The 17,522-nt window shown below is 45.3% G+C and overlaps 1 protein-coding gene across 14 annotated transcripts in view; it reads left to right on the top strand.

The window, feature by feature from the left end:
- The window catches only part of LOC128310943 (zinc finger protein 84), a 65,213-nt gene that overhangs the window by 21,504 nt on the left and 26,187 nt on the right, over positions 1-17,522 (top strand). Inside the window, exons 1-4 of one of the 14 annotated variants that reach the window (XM_053206638.1) lie at positions 13,360-13,537; positions 14,414-14,502; positions 15,070-15,183; positions 16,011-16,203. The gene's annotated coding sequence lies outside the window, so the exon portion shown is untranslated. Of the gene's footprint in view, positions 1-13,359; positions 13,538-13,557; positions 13,765-13,841; positions 15,184-16,007; positions 16,204-17,522 lie in introns of those variants that run through there. The other 13 variants (XM_053206637.1, XM_053206641.1, XM_053206636.1 and 10 more) reach the window with 13 other exon arrangements.

Here is a 17,522-nt window from a genome sequence, read left to right as displayed (position 1 = left end):
AGAAGGTGTCTGTAAATACCAGGTCCTTGTGTAGAGCCTCGTCGAAGATGGTGGGTGAATTTTTGAATCCCTGAGGTAGCCGTGTCCAGGTGAGTTGCCCACTGGAGCCCTCCTCCGGATCATGCCACTCAAAGGCGAACAAGGGTTGGCTCTGGGGTGCCAGCGGCAGACTGAAGAAGGCATCCTTTAAATCTAGTACAGTATACCAGACCCTGGAGGGCGCCAAGGAGCTCAAGAGAGTATATGGGTTGGGAACAGTTGGGTGTATGTCCGCGACCCTCTTATTTACTTCTCGGAGGTCTTGTACCGGTCGGTAGTCATTTGTGTGAGGCTTTTTGACCGGCAGTAAGGGGGTGTTCCAGGCAGACTGGCAAGGAACTAGTACCCCTAGGCTTCGTAGTCTCCGGATGTGTGGCTGGATCCCCTTCCGGGCCTCCTGAGACATGGGGTATTGTTTGATCCTTACCGGACCCTCTCCTGGCTTGAGCTCTACCAGGACTGGGGTCCTGTGAGCGGCTAGTCCCATCCCCCCCGTCTCTGCCCAAACCGAGGGGAATTCTTGTAGCCATCTGTCTATATTATTCTCTCTCGGGAGTGCCTCCTGGTGGAGGAGGTATTCATCCTCCAGTTTCATGGTCAGGACCTGGATGGGGTGGCCCTTGCCATCGGTGACCTGAGGCCCCCCTTGTCTGAAAGTTATCTGAGCTCCAATCTTGGTCAGTAAGTCCCGTCCTAACAGTGGGTAGGGGCATTCTGGTATTACCATAAAGGAGTGGGATACCCGGCCCGTTCCCAAATCGACTGTTCTTCGGGTAGTCCATGAATACTGGCTCATACCAGTTGCCCCTTGTACCCAGGACTTCTTGCTGGCTAGTTTTCCTTGTGGGGTGCGGAGGACCGAATGTTGTGCTCCGGTGTCGACAAGGAAGTCAATAGGGGTCCCCTCCACTTTAAGAGTTACCCTGGGTTCGGGGAGAGGGTCCGAACCCTGACTCCCCTAATCACTTAGTTCATCCAGCTCTAGGACTTTTACTCGATCAGTCTTGCTTCCCTTCCCGCCAGCTCTTTTTGGACAATCTCGGGCCCAATGCCCTATCTCCTTGCAGTCCCTGTTGTACATTTCCTACCTTGGCCAAATTGGTTGGCTTTCTAGCAGCCATTCGGAGACCCCCCCATTAGAGTCTGGCGGTAGACCCGGAGCCTCTCCTTACCTTCTGCCGTGTTGAAGTCCCACTGGGGCCGAGTTAAGGGGAAGGAGGCATCTATCTGAGCCTGGTTGGTGGTGGGATTCCCATCTGCGCCTGGAACTAGTTTTCGGGCCCCACTGAGGATTCTTTCTCTTTCTTCAGTCGTGAACAGGACCTGCAAAAGCTGCTGGCAATCATCCCACGTGGGCTGATGGGTAAAAAGAACAGAGTCTAATAAATCAATAAGCCCTGCCGGTTTCTCGGAAAACTTAGGATTCTGAGCTTTCCAATTGTAGAGGTCACTAGTGGCGAAAGGCCAATAGTGATGGGGCTGATTCCCCTCCGCGTCTGGGGGTCCAGTGGCTCGCAGGGGCAGAATAGTGGAGTCGGCGGCGGAGGCGGATTGCCCCCTCTGAGCCCTTTGTCTGGTAAAGGGCGGGCTTCCCCCTGGAGCGTTTCCGCCTCCCGCTCTCGGAACAGCGTCTGCCTCCCCCCGAGGGGGTGGATGGTGTTCTTCCGGCATCCTAGAGGGGTTATACGGGGGAGGAAAAATTAATTCTTCTTCAGTACCCCCCTGTAGGACAGGGTAGAGGGGTGCTGAAGGCTGGGTAAGACTTTTCCTCTTCTCTGTCTCCTGCAAAGCAAGAATGGGTTTTGGCTCCGGAGGGAGCAGGGTTAGGAAGGGCTTAAGCCAAGAGGGTGGGTCTTCTACAAGGTCCTGCCAAGTGATAATGTAAGGGAGCTGATCAAGATGGCCCGTCTTAGGCTGAGAGACGATACTCCTGACTCGGTGGATGGTAGGGAGGTCGAAGGTCCCCTCTGGTGGCCATCCGACATTGAAAGTTGGCCACTCGCTGGAACAAAAAAACTGCAACCGACCCTTTCGGACGTCCACACTGAGGTTGTTAGCTCTTCCCCTCACATCCTTAAAGTGATCAATCATAATACTTAGAGGAGTAGTCTGAGTCTGTCCCATAACGTCCGTCCAGCAAGTCCACAGAACAAAACAGAGAAACACAAAAACAGACAAACAGAGGGCCCCTAGAAAGTCTTCCAACTCCATGGAAGCAAAACTGCAAGCTAGCTTAGACCTTTGAGGGGATTCCATGTCCCTCCAAAACCGATGAGGGGATTCCACGTCCCTCCAAAACCGATGAGGGGATTCCACGTCCCTCCAAAGACGACGGCCTCACGCCGACCAGCGGGAGCGACCCGCCTCGTCTCAGACCTTTGAGGGGATTCCACGTCCCTCCAGAAGGGAGAATCAGAACGTCTTCCGAAACTCCCGGCCCGTGGTCCTCCAGTGCGTCCACTTAGACCGCGTCGGGCACTACCAGAATTCCAGAAATGAGCTCACACAGAAAAGACAGAACAAACAGACACTAACCGTGACCAGTCAGGCTCTCCGGGTCAGGGTCCCTCGGGGTTCTTGGGGATCCCGGACGAGCCCCCAAATGTTATGCCCAGAATTCGTGATCCCCAAAGACCACTAGGGAGCCGAGTCCGATGCAAAAGCAAAGAGCCTTTATTCGAGCTAGCTCGAGCTCAATCCCCTACCTGCACCGACGCAGCGGTGAGATACCAGGGAAAGAGAGCGAGTTTCAAAAGGACAAAGGTTTTATTGGGGCCTGGGGGCAGTTGGTGAGGTAATGGCTATGGCCTCAGCCGATTGGCTGGGGAAGGGTCCTTGGGAAGGGTCGAGTCCTGTTAGGCAGGTGAGGGGGGGGTTACTCAAGGGGAGGAGGTGTGGTCAAGGTGAAGGACACAGAACAAGATGGAGTCGGCTGGTGTAGGCCCGCCCTTTCAATATCTGTTCTGCTGTTCTGCCACATCCTTGTTCTCTCCAGAGCGTGCTTTTGCATTTTTTGCAGTATGGGTAAATTGAAGGTCTTCCAAATTTGTTTAACAATTGGTTCTTCAGCGTGTCTCTGTCCTCCCAAATTGTACTATTAGCAGCAAGAAGTCGGGCCAGGTCTTTAACGCTCTGCTTAGAAATCTCTTCCGCTAAGCATTCCAGTTCATTGTTTCTAAGTTCTGCTTTTGACAACACACTAGAACACAGTCTAGCCACATTCTCTGTCACTTCATTACAAAAACCATTTCTTCTCCAATTTCTAGTACCATGTTCCTGTACCTTGGACTTCCATGTTTCTGCCAACAGCGTCTTCAGAAGGCACTCCAGGTTTTTCGTACCAGGTGCCATCCTCTGCCGAATCCAAAGCTGCTTCCACATGAAAATATATAATTATTTTTTTATGAGAGCGTGCGAGTGAGCGAGGAGCAGAGAGAGAGAGGGAATCCCACCAGATACAGAGAGAGGGAGAGAGAGTGCAGAGCCCAAGCTGACCTGATGCCGGGCTTGAATTCACCACCCGTGAGATCATGACCTGAGCTGAAGTCAGATGCTTAACTGACTGAGCCACCTAGGTGCCCTGCTTCCATGTTTTAAGGTATTTGCTGCAGCAGCACCCTGCTTTCCAGTGCAGAGACCTTTATTCATTTGCTAGGTTGCCATAACAAAGTCCTTCAAAATGAGTGATTTAAACAACAGACACTGGCTGTGTTATGGGTCCAGAGGTCAGAAGTCTGAAAACGAGGTGCCACAGAGTTGTTCTCTCTGATGCTGAGAAAGAAGAATCTTGTTGCTAGCTGCGCTCTTTGGCTTGTCCATTCCTTGGCCTCTTCACATCATTTTCTCCCTGTGTGTGTCTATATTTGTGTCCAGATTTCTCCTTTTTATATGGATACCAGTCATATAGGCTTAGGGCCCATCCCAATGACCTCACTTAAACATGATTATCTTTGGGACACCTGAGTGGCTCAGTCGGTTGAGCATCCAACTCTTGAATTTGGCTGAGGTCATCATCTCATGGTTCATGGGATAGAGCCTTGGATGGGGCTCTGTGCTGATAACCTGGAGCTTACGTGAGGTTCTCTCTTTCTCTCTCTCTGCCCCTCCCCTGCTCTCTCTCTCCCTTTCTCCCCAAATAAATAAACTTTAAAAAAGACAATGATTATCTTTTTTTTTGTTTGTTTTTTTTTTAATTTATCTTGAGAGAGGGAGAGAGTGAGCAAGCAGGGATACTTAAGCCACCTTTTGTCTCTTGGACTTAATTAGGACTACTGATGGAATTTGAACAAGTTTTGTGTATTTGATAATAGAGCTGCATTTATGTTCGATTTCTCAATTTGATAACTTACTGTGGTTAGATAATGGAATGACTTTCTTGGAAATACTCACTGAAGAGTTCAGGAGTGTAGAGGAATTATGTCTGTCAGAAAAATATGTTCTTATATAGAGAAAGCAGACATGGTAAAATGTTAACATTTGGGGAATATAGGTAAAATGTATTTAGGAATTCTTCACTATTCTGTGAATTCTATAATTATGTGATTTTTTAAAACTTTGCATCAGTATCAAATAATTTCTAAATAATAAAAAAAATGATTCATCAGATCAGGTCAATATATCCAAATCAATGCTATTTTTTGCATACCAGAAACTTTACAAAATGCGATTTAATAAAATGAATCCATTAAAAAATATATTAAAACACAGCATGTAAAAAAAAAACTTGTGGTGTTGGAACTGTTCAGTATCATGACTGTGATTATGGATACATTAACCTACACAGGTGTAAAACTGAGTAGAACCTAATATATGAACACGGGTGTAAGTGAAACTGGAGAAATCTTGATAAGTACTGTGGACCATATTAATGCCAGTATTTTGACTGTGATACACTATAGTTTTGCAAAATGGTAACATTGGGGTAAACTGGGCTAAGTGTGTAAGGGATTTCTTTCTATTATTTTCTACACTGCAGGTGAATTTACAATTGTCTCAAAAGTTTCAATCGAAATAAGTCTATTAAAGATGTAAAAGGGGAATGAATATTATATACAGTCAATGGAATATTAAGTACTATGACACAAACTACAACTGCATAAACCACATGTCCAAGTATTAGATACATAATACTGAGTGATAAAAGTCACTCTCAGAAGGCTATGCAGAATCCCATTGTTGAAGGCCAAATTAAAGTGAAATGGAATTACATATTATTTAGGCAGGCATGTATCTGTGATAAAATGATGAACCAGAAAAGAAAGGACGATAACTGAAATACTTGTGTTGGTGTCTGTGCAGAGGAGCAGCAAATAGAAGCTGCAAATTCCTTGTAATTTCTTGTTTCTCAGATTGGATGACAGAGTCATGAACATTCATGAGAAAGAACTTGAGAACTTGTAACTAATGTTAGATGGAAAGGACATAAATACAGATAATTCATATTTTTTAAAATTATAGGAGAATACTAAGGGTAACCATGTGCCACTAAATAAGAAAAATTAGATAAAATTTCTCCATTTTCTTGCAAATTTCTCCATTTTCTTGCATGGCCAAAATTGACCAAGCTGAAAAAGCAAGACTTACTAAGTCAGTAACAAATAAGGAAATTGCATTGTAGTTAAAATGTTCAATGAAATGTAGCAAGCTTAGATTACTGAACAGTAAAACTGTACAAAACATTGACGGACTTGATCATCATTGTGTTATACAACGGTATGAGAAAATTTTATTTTATTTTTTAGTGTTCGTTTATTTTGAGAGAGCGCATGAGCAAGGGAGGGGCAGAAAGGGAGAGAATCCCAAGCAGACTCCACGCTGTCAGTACAGATCCCGATGCAGAGATTGAACTCATGAACCGTGAGATCATGACCTGAACTGAAATCAAGACTCAGATGCTTAACCAACTGAGCCACCCAAGCACCCCAGTATTAGAAAAGTTTAAAGGATAGATTACTCCTAAATTCATTTTACAATCCTAGTATAAACTTCACACCAAATCTGGATAGAGACCATAGAAAAACATATTATAGGCCGGTCTAATAGATGAAACTTCTCTGAATAAAATGGAATCCAAGCTTTCCCATGTACACATCTGTATATGTCCATTTAGGCCGAATTATGTGAAATTACTGATAATTGGCCATTTTTTACATATGTGGTAGATTTTGCTTTCCAAAGATGGCTGTAGCCAAGAGCCAGCCCCTTCTCACCTCCTCTTCTACAGTGTGGCTGAGCCACCCCTCCCACCGAGAGTTCTGTTTGCTGGTGGTCGCCGTAGCCACCAGAATGTGGTGGAGGGCTGCTGCGTGCCCCCCCCCCCCCCCACACACACACCGGAAAGGCAGTGCAGCTTCTGCTGTCCTGCCTGGAGTACTTGTTCTTGAAGCTCTGGGCTGCCACGTGACCAGTCCTTCAGGCTGTGATGCTAGGGGTACCCCTGAGAGTCCATAAAGAGAAACAACGTAGACGGGTTCTGAGGCCACATGAAGAGAGAGATGCCGTATTCTTCAATGCCATCTTCCCAGCTCCAGCCACCAAACAGCTTTCATGCAACATCCTGAGCCAGAAACTGCCTGGCCAAACCTTTCTGGAATTCCTGACCAACAGAACCATGAGAGAGAATAACATCTTTGTTGTTATGTGTGCTAGGGTTTTGAGGGTGATATTTTAGGTAGCAGTTGTGATTAGAATAGAAATTTGGTCTACAAGTGGGGTGCTACTGGCCTTGGCACTGGGTGGTCAGCAGAATCTGGAAGACTCTAGAGGAAAATAGTAGTGAAACCCTGAAGGGCCCTTGGGGAGAGTATTAACAGAGTCCAAAGTCATAGGTTGTTGCTGAGCACTTGAAGGAACATGGGGAGAGTGTTATGGGAACATGGGGAAAGGAGGCTTTTTAAATTTTATTTTTTAGAGAGAAAGAGACAGAGCATGAACAGGGGAAGGGCAGAGAGAGAGGGAGACACAGAATCCGAAGCAGGCTCCAGGATCTGAGCTGTCAGCACAAAGCCCGACGAGGGGGCTCGAACCCATGAGCCGTGAGATCATGATCTGAGCCGAAGTCGGACGCTTAACTGACTAAGCCCGCAGCTGCCCCAAGGAGACTTTTTAGATAAAGTCAGACCTTCTCAATATTGCCTTTGCCCTGACATACCTAATGCCCTCAAATGGAATACCTGGGGATGTGGCTTTTGCCTAATTGATACATAAAAAGCCCACAATGTCCCCGCTCCCACTTCCTATGTATCCCCTGCAACAATGCATATTTATAATTACCAAACTACTTCTCTACCAAAATACTCCTAAAACAGAAATGGGGGTGGGGGGGAGTAGGCGGTGCCTGGGTGGCTCAGTTGGTTAAGCATCTGACTCTTGATTTCAGCTCAGGTCATGATCTCATGGGTTCATGGGATTGAGCCCCATGTCTGGCTCTGAGCTGATTGTGGAGACTGCTTGGGATTCTCTCTCTGCCTCTCTCTCTCAAAATAAATAAATAAATAAACATTTAAAAAAAACCCAGAAATTTGGGAGCTCCTCTTTTTAAGAATAGAAGTCAAGCCTTCAATGAGATAAGCCATAGCATCAGCTGGTGAGTTCTAAGAACCTGCTTGCAAATCTGGTAGAAAATCATTTTGAAGAAAATTTTATTACAACTTCAATTCCCAAGAGTATTTTCCATTACTTGAGTTGGAGACATGCTAACCAAAGAGTTGTCATGAGATTCATGAATGTCTAGTTAAAAACAAACCAAAAAAAAAAAAAAAAAGGTAAAATTGCAAAGTTAGTGGAAAAATACAGGATAAAATTATGGTATGACTAATTGTAGTGTTCACAGCGAAAAAGAAAATGGGAGAAAAATCAAATTGTAATCGAAAAGTGATATAAATACATACATGTACACAATAAGTTTTAATTTTTGAATGTTTATTTATTTTTGAGAGAGAGACAGAGCATGAGCAGGGGAGGGGCAGAGAGAGAGACGGCGACACAGAATCCAAAGCAGGTTCCAGGCTCTGAGCTGTAAGCACAGAGCTCGACGTGGGGCTTGAACCCATGAACCATGAGATTGTAACCTGAGCTGAAGTTGGACGCTTAAATGACTGAGCCACCCAAGTGCCCCCAAACCACAAAGTTTTAAACAGCAATATCAACTTTGACTAAAAAGGACAAACCCTACGCAAAATAAAAGGAGCTCTTAGGACTGCCAACTTTTGGGGTCAGGAAGAGACTGAGAAGGATTTCTTCTTGCAAACATGGATCAGTTTTTATTAATAAGGAAGGATGACTCAGATGGCAGAATCAAGGTCCAGAGGGCGCAGCCAAGAGCTAGGAAGAACTCCAAGAGAACAGGACCAAACCCTAAAGGGCAAGCTGGTAACATGTATTTAGTAGGATTTAGGCATTTCTGTAGACCAATGACTGCGGGGTGGGGACTGTTGTCCCCGGTTTCGAATAGGAGTATCTGTAGCGGTTTCTCTGTGTGTGCTCTGCTATTGTATTTTCGGTGTGCGAGATGAAGACAGCCTCATTTAACCTTAATTTCCTTAGATGTCCATCTCCAAATATAGCCACCCTGGGTTGTGATTTCAACAAAGGAATTTTGAAAGAACACAAATATTCAGTCCATAGTGTAATAGCAAGTAAGAGAATACACTAGGGGAAAAAAACTTCATTATATCGTTAGGATTGAGAAGCTTCTTAGGAATACATCTGGTACAATGTTGAATTTAAAATGATGGGGCGCCTGGGTGGCTCAGTCGGTTGAGTGTCCGACTTTGGCTCAGGTCACGATCTCGCGGTCCGTGAGTTCGAGCCCCGCGTCAGGCTCTGGCTGATGGCTCAAAGCCTGGAGCCTGCTTCCGATTCTGTGTCTCCCTCTCTCTCTGCCCCTCCCCTGTTCATGCTCTGTCTCTCTCTGTCTCAAAAATAAATAAATGTTAAAAAAATTTTTTTAAAAAATAAAATAAAATGAAAACTATCAGGGTGTCTGGGTGGCTCAGTTGGTTAAGCCTCCAAAGCTTGGTTTCGGCTTCAGGTTACGATCTTAAAGTTGTGTGAGTTTGAGCCCCAAGTCAGGCTCTGTGCTGACAGGGCAGAGTCTGCTTGGGATTCTCTCCCTCTCTCTCTCTGCCCCTCCCAACTCACCATCTCTCTCAAAATAAAGAAATAAACTAAAAAAATAAAATAAAATGAAAACTATCTAGGAATAAGTCTCTTAAAAACTTACAGAAGCAGAATTTATGAATAAAACAATAACATTCATAAAAGAACTGAAAAAATTTAGGGTTCCTGGGTGGCTCAGTCAGTTAAGGGTCCAGATCTTGATTTTGGCTCAGGTCATCATCCCACAGTTTGTTGGTTCGAGCCCACATCAGGCTCTGTGCTGACAAAAGCATGGAGCCTGCTTGGTTTCTTTCTCTCCCTCTCTGCCCCTCCCTGCTTCTGCTCTCTCTATCTCAAAAATAAAAAAAAACATTTAAAAAAAACTGAAAATTTCAAAGATATACTATGTTTAAAATTTTTTTTTTTAATTTTTATTTATTTTCGAGAGAGAGAGACAGACAGACAGACTGTGAGTGGGGAGGGGTAGAGAGAGAGGGAAACACAGAATCTGAAGCAGGCTCCAGGCTCTGTGCTGTCAGCACAGAGACCTACCCGGGGCTCGAACTCACAAGTGGCAAGATCATGACCTGGGCCAAAGTCAGACGCTTAACCAACTGAGCCACCCAGGCACCCCAAAGATATACTATATTGATAGAGTCAAGTCAGTATAATGAAAATATTAATTCTTGCAAAATAAAAAATTTAATAAAATTCCAATGAGAACAATAAAAGAATTTTCTTTCTTGAAATGGGACAGATTCTATCATTTACAGGAAAGCTTACTGGTCTCCAACTATGCAAGATCATCATAAACAAGCACAGGTAGAATAGTTTCCCTTCCAGATACAGGAGGTTTTTTTAAGCTAGAATATGAAAACATTGTGGTACTCACACAGTGATAGACTAATAGGCAGATGGAACAGAAAATATTCCAGAAAGGGTAACTTGGGCATATAGGAACTTGGGATATAAAAGAAATTAATTTGTAAGTATTGAAGAAAGAATGGGTTGTTTGATACTTGGTGTTTTGGGCTGAATTGCGCCCCCCTTTCAAATTCTTATGTTAGAGTCCAACCCCCAGCACCTCAGGAAGTGACTGTAGTTGGAAACAGGGGCTTTAAAGAGGAAATTCAGGTAAAACTCAGTCCTATAGATGACCCCAATCTGGAAATGACTGGTGTCCTTGTAAGAAAGGCGATTAGGACACAGACACACACGGAGGGACAGCCATGTGAGGACACAGCCACCTGCAGGCCAAGGACGGAGTCTTTGGAAGAAACCAAACCTGCCAACACCTTAATCTCGGACTTTTCACGTCCAGAATCTTGACACACGAGATTTCTGTTGTTCGTCCCACCCTGTGGTATTTGTTGTGGCAGCCCCCGTGCTACTGCTGAGAGGGTCTGCGTTGTGTCTGTGGAGTCTTGGTTCTTGGATTCCCCTCAAAACATTTGCGTGGGGATCCTGCTCAGATAAAAAGGGCCAGAAGGAAGGGATCAAGCACAAAGCAGCTTGCTGAGGACAGGCCACTCTCGGGAAGGGAGGGCGGGCAGGTCCAGGGTGGCACCTGCACTGAAGTTTTGTATTGGCGACGGGTCACAGGTAGGGCAGTCTCCGACTGAGGTTGTTCCCCTCCCCTGGGAGGGGCAGTTCTGGCTCCTACAAGGTTCTTGCTGGAACTGTCATGGCCATCTTTCCCCACGGGGAGGCGAGGTGGGAGGGGGCTGAAACCGCCCCCTATAATAAACTATATAAACTATATGAACTATAATAAACTATATAAACTATATGAACTATAATAAACCCGGGGGGGGGTGGGGGGGTCATGCTGGGCAGAAGTTGAAGAGGAGAGCACGTGTTTTGCACCTGTGGCTCTTGGTCTGTCAGCTCCCAGGGTGTTAGAAGCCACAAGGCCAAGATGTTGAAAACCACAAAGGATGTTGTGCCCTCGGCTTCTAACGTGTCACCTGTTTCTCACCACCCTTGCCTCCAGCTAACTGCCTGCTCTATCACTAGCAAACGAATACCCTTGGAGTCAGGAAATTAGCTTCCCATAGGGCAACAAAATGAAATGAGATCAATACTTCGCACTATACGCATACACACAACTCCAGAAAGATTAAAACTTAAGTGTCAAGCCAAAATGCTGAAACTGTTAGAAGATAATACAAGGAAATATTTTACGTTAACAAAATGGAGAAATATTTCTTTTTGTTTTCTCTTTCAAGAGAAAGACTTCTCAACGAGATACATAAGGAACCCATAAAAGAAAACCTAGATACATTTTATAATGTCAAAACTAAAATCCAAGGGACCAACATGTTTATAATCTAAGTTCAAAGACAATGAATTAAACAAAAAAATTAAAACATGTTGCATATTGAGGATTTGTAAACAATATACATTCAACTCCGTGAATCTAGTAGAAAAAGATAACCCGACAGAAAAATGGGCAAAGGATAATTGACAGTCTACGAAACAAAACCCCAAATTGTGTGGAAATATATACACTTCAGCAGACACGTTACCTGTATGTTCTGCATTTCAAATATTAGTCCAGTTTTTAAAATCTTGATCTTAACTATTCATATCTCGCCACTAACTCCTCCTGATGTTCCAACATTAAACAGCATACTAGCTTTATGGTTGTCTGTTTTTAAAATTATGTTAAAGCAGCTAACGATTTTTTCTAATTTGTTCTTTTTTTATTCTTTTTTGAGGGGGGAGGGGGAGGGGCAGATGGAGACAAAGACTCTTAAGCAGGCTCCAGACTCAGCACAAAGCCTGACGTGGAGCCCCATGCAGGGCTCAATGCCATGACCCTGGGCTCACGACCTGAGCCGAAATCAAGAGTTGGACGCTCAACCGACTGAGCCACACAGGTGCCCCTCTAATTTATTTTTTAAAACTCTGGAATGTAATTGTAAAATGTTTATTTATATTTAGAGAGAAAGAGCATGTATGCAGGGGAGGGGAAGTTAGAGAGGGAGAGAGAATCCCAAGGAGGCTCCGCACCGTCAGTGCAGAGCCAGACATGGGGCTTGATCCCACGACCCGGGTGATCGTGACCGGAGTCAAAATCAAGAGTCAGATGCCCAACCAACTGAGCCACCCAGGATCCCCTCTTAGTATTTTTGCATGGGTAGTCATAACCAAGTTTTGTCTGAGCTTCCTTTTCAAGTCATACATGTGGATTTTGGTGTCTTTATGCTGCCTAATAAATAGAAACAGTTCCTTCTTCTGTTTCCTCTGGAAATTTTTATGTGTAAGAATTCTGTAATCACTGGATGTTTGAAAGAATTCCCCAGAAAGTCAATGATTGGTGCTTTTTGGCAGATAATCTCTGAAATTGTCCTCATTTTTATCCATGATGTGTTTTTCTCCTTTCTTGAGTTGAATTTGACACCTCCATCCCAGGAGAATCATTTAATTTCAAATTTCTTAGCATAGAGAGGATTCTCGTTCAACTTCCTGTATGTCTGTGGTTGTTCTCTTTTTATCATCCTTTCCTTCTCTCTGTAAGGATAGTGACTTATTTAGAACTTTCTCCACATGAATTATGGGTCAGCTTTATTTTTTTGTTAATTCCTATCTACTTAATATAAACGTATGGATAAAAGTTTTTTTATTTCCTCAGTTGGATTCTTAAACCAATTGTCTCTTCTTTTTTAACGTATTGATAGATTTGGGCTTCCAGTGTTTCAAATCGTAATCTTTTTTTTTTTTTTTATAATGGTTTTGTTTCTTTTTGAGACAGAGAGAGACAGAGCGTGAGCAGGGGAGGGGCAGAGAAAGAGGGAGACACAGAATCCCAAGCAGGCTCTAGGCTCCGAGTTGTCAGCACAGAGCCCGATGCGGGCCTCGAACTCACGGATCGTGAGATCATGACCTGAGCCTCAGTCAGACGCATAACCGAGTGAGCCACCTAAGCGCCGCCTAAATCGTGATCTTTTACGTTTTTCCCAAAAGCGTGTTCACGCAACTCGGTCCTGGGCGCGCGGTCGCCCTCGCGTCTCTAGGCAACCAGCGCTCCTCAGCCGGCCGGGCGCCTACGTGCCGCGGATCCTTCTGGGAAATGTAGTACAAAGGCCCCTTCCTTGAGTGAAGCTGACCGGAAAAAAAAAAAAAAAAGAAAAAAGAAAAAACAAAGGCGTCTTTCTCTCGCGCACGCGTACTCGCACTCTCACGGCCACCGACGCTTTCGGGTTGCGCCCCTTCTCTTTGTCCTTCGTCGCCAAGCGAGAGGCGAGTGTGGGCGTCTCCGCGCGCGCGCCCGCGTACCCGTGCGCGGCCCCGGGCCCCGCCGCAGCCCGGTCGGGATTTCGTGGGCCCGCTGGCTCAGCACGGAGGCCAGCGGGTCGTGGCCGGGGGGCGCGTGCGGGCGGGGGGCGGGGCGTCGGTGAGTCTGGGGGTGGGGGGGCGCGGGGCGGGTCACGTGGTTCCCGGGCCTGCGCGTCCGAAGACTGAGGCCTGCGGTCGGTGCCGGGTTTTTGCGGGGTCCGGGCCGGCCGTTGGGGTTACGTGTGGGGGGGCTCGCGGGAAGGACTCGGCGGTCGTGTCTGGGCCGCAGGCTTGGAGGCTGTGGGCGTCGGCTCGGGGTTCGCAGGCAGCGCGGCGGGGCGCCGGGTGAGTGCAGGGGCGCGGGGCCGGGGCCGCCGCGGGGACGCCGCCGGCCTCGGGCCTCTGGGCTCTTACTTGGGGGGGGGGGGGTGGCCTTTCCGCTGGGGTTGTGAGGGCCGTGCCTCCCCGCCTGGGTCCCCGGACGCGGGGGGCTGCGTGGGTGGTCCCGGCCTGAGCCCAGAGCTGGTCCTTGAGGCGTCGGGCGGCGAGGGGACTTCTTGCCTGTGCCCCTGTAGCCCGGCTTCATCCGCCCAGCCCCGCCTGGATCGGTGGGATTATTTCCAAAGGCTTCGCTGCTACAGAACAACCCTCCGGGCCAAACCCAAACCCCAGGCAGTTTCTGACCGACGATAAGTGGCCGCCGTGGCCGGGACAATGGCCCGCTGGTTCTTAGGGCCGAATTTGGTCCACCCGCGATTTCTGGGCCTCACGTTTATCGGCTGAAACTGAGGGGGTGAAAAGAAATGTTTTTCCCCTAGCTCTGATGCTTTTTGCTGTCATTAAAACATACTTCTGTTTATTTTAATCACTTACTGCTTGTTTCATCCGTGTAGCGGTGGACTGGAAGTGCTCGGCTTGCCGGCTGTGCTCTTGGATTAGGGACCTTAAGATTTTGAAAAACAATGTTTATACTTTTTTTCTGTTATGAATTTAGAATGTGTTCACTGCCGTCAGTCTGGAGCATCTGGACCCACAGACTCAAGTGAAAATCTTCCATGATCTCATCGCCAGGAGATAGTGACTGTTAGCATTTTAGTACATTTCTTCTAGTCCGTACACGCGTGTCTACTTTTGGTACACGTTATTTATGTTTGCTTAAAAAAACAAATTGGGAGTATGCTGTTCGCAGCCATTTCAGTTTATCACAGATACGTTTCTTCAACGTGAGCTATTTTGTTCCAGGCCCGCAGTGTTTTCAGCGGGCCTCTGAGAACGTCTTTTGTTTTCCTCCTTACTCTGCCCTGGTGTCCTTATTTCTGGACAGCGAGTGGACTGCATGGCACCTGTACTGGAAATCTGAACAGAGACTCTGGGGGCCTTTGTCCAGCTCTCCCTCCAGCGTTTTGGGGGGCTGGGGGCTGTGACTGCAGGTCTGAGGGGCACTGAGGGGACCAGCGGCCCAGATTTGCCACTTCCTAGGCGTGTCATCCATGTTGGGCAACTTGCTGAACCTCTCTGTGCCTTATCACTGTCTGTAATGGGTGCGGGATGCATTAAAAAAAAGGCACGATGATGTTTAAAACGTCTGTCACAAAGTAATTAAGTCAACACTTTTTATTATTCTCCATTTTCCCCCTGAATTTCCTTTAGAACTTGATGCTAAGTGGAACTGTGGGATGATGATGAAGGTTGCGCCTTCCTTCTGAAGATAAACCTGAGAGCTGTCACAGGGAGAGGTGCAGTCTGATGCGGGAAACTGCCCAGGTACACGACAAAACCGCTGAAGTTAAATCGGTCCAAATTGTACAGTGAAGGGCATAGGCTTCATTTGCTGAGAGGACGTGTGGTGCCAAATATAAAAGTTCAGAGAAGAACTTCTCCCTGAGGGGCCAACTTTCAAAACATTTGTTTAGAGTAAGGTTGGATCTCCCTTTTTTTTTTTTTAAACCTTTTTTAAAAAAAATGTTTGTTTATAGGGGCTCCTGGGTGGCTCAGTTGGTTGAGTGTCCAACTTCAGCTTAGGTCATGATCTCACGGCTCGTGGGTTCCCAGCCCTAGGTGGGGCTTTGTGCTGACATCTCACAGCCTGGCACCTGCTTTGGATTCTGTGTCTCCCTCTCTCTCTGTCCCTCCCTGGCTCACACTCTGTCTCTCTGTCTCTCTGTCTCTCTCTCTCTCACTCTCTCTTTCTCAAATGAGAGAGAGCACAAATAGGGGAGGAACAGAGAAGGAGAGAGGGAGACCAATTCTGAGGCAGGCTTCAGACTCTGAGCTGTCAGTGCAGAGCCTGACATGGGGCTCATTCCCATGAACCCTGAGATCATGACCTGAGCCAAAGTTGGAGGCTTAACTGAGCCACCCACTTGCCCCTCCTTTTTTTTTTTTTTTTTTTTTTTAAAGATTTTAATTTTAAGTAATCTCTACACCCAGTCTGGGCTCAAACTCACAACCCAAGATCAAGAGTCACATGCTCCACCAACTAGGCCAGCCAGGCACCTAACTCTGCATTTTTCTTAATGATAAACTTAAATATCATCGGAAATGTTTGATTTTTTATTTTTGTATATTTATTTGTTTATTTATGTAAGTAGGCTTCATGCCCAGCATGGAGCCCAGCACAGGGCTTGAACTCACACCCAGAGAACAAGATGTGAGCTGAGATCAAGAGTTGGATGCTTAACCGACTGAGCAACCCAGGCGTCCCCATCAGAAATACTTTAAAACAACCACACTGATGGCTTGTCACACCCTGTTGAACTGAAATTCTCAACTCTGTTTTCTATAGTAAGTCTACATCATGTTGACTTAAGTTTTCCACTCTTGATAGGTTCTCACTGAAAGCAAGTAAACTTTCTTTGACAACAATTGTAAAGGAAATTTTAAAATCAAATTGTGAATTTGTGTTTAAAGAAATGATTTCAGTAAGAAACCTAGTTTCATTTGTCACAATGCCAGAAATTTTATTGTGTGAAATGAAGTGAAAGCATAATGTGAAGCAAGTGACATTTGTTGTAGGTATATTTTCTTGGTTTGTGGTGTGTGTGTTGATGTTTTTTTTTTTAGCTACACGGGGGTTTTTATATTCAAAAAAAATTTTTTTTTAATGTTCATTCATTTTTGAGAGAGAGAGAAACAGCGTGAGCAGGGGGAGGGGCAGAGAGAGATGAAGACACAGAATCTGGAGCAGGCTCCAGGCTCCCAGCTGTCAGCACAGATCCTGAGGCGGGGCTCAAACTCACAAACCGTGAGATCAGACCTGAGCCGAAGTCGGACGCGTAACTGACTGAGCCACCCAGGCCCCCTAAATTTTTTTAATGGTTAAATTTATTGACTTTTAAAAAAAATTTAAAACATTTTTAAAAAACGTTTATTTATTTTTCCTTGAAAGGGAACATTTTATTTGCATTTTCTAGGAAAAAAATAGGATCAAGAAATAACCTTTGAAAAGATTAATACATCCCCATGGAGACTAGAACAAAGAACTCTCAATTCAAGCTCTTTTATTCATGTAAGGATTGTCATTAAGAAAGAATAAAGATGTATATATATCATTATCTACTCATCTATCTACATAGCTAGGTACAGAGAGGATACATTTACACACATCCTCTCTGTACGTAGGTATGTATTGGTTATATAGATACGTGCGTGTATACACCCACACACACACACACTACTGTGTGTATCAAGTACCGTTTTAAGCACTTTGCAAATAATATCCGAGATGTATAGATTAAAATCACTAAGCCATAGTAATTTTATACTAATTATAATCTGTGAAGTTTGAAATATGCAAATAATGGTAGAAAATTATTTATAAAAGAGGTTTAATGTCATTTTGGTGCTTTTTTTTTAACAAATCTTTTTTTTTTTTTTTTAATTTGTATCTGAATTAGTTAGCATATAGCGCAACAGTGATTTCAGGAGTAGATTCCTTAATGCTCCTTATCCATTTAGCCCATCCCCTCTCCCACAACCCCTCTAGTAACCCTCTGTTTGTTCTCCATATTTAAGAGTCTCTTATGTTTTGTCCCCCTCCCTATTTTTATATTATTTTTGCTTCCCATATGTTAATCTGTTCTGTGTCTTAAAGTCCTCATATG

Source organism: Acinonyx jubatus, chromosome D3, assembly GCF_027475565.1.
Source record: "Acinonyx jubatus isolate Ajub_Pintada_27869175 chromosome D3, VMU_Ajub_asm_v1.0, whole genome shotgun sequence".
Taxonomy (NCBI): domain Eukaryota; kingdom Metazoa; phylum Chordata; class Mammalia; order Carnivora; family Felidae; genus Acinonyx; species Acinonyx jubatus.
The sequence above is the reverse complement of the archived record's forward strand: the minus strand, read 5'-3'. Positions and strand labels throughout refer to the sequence as shown.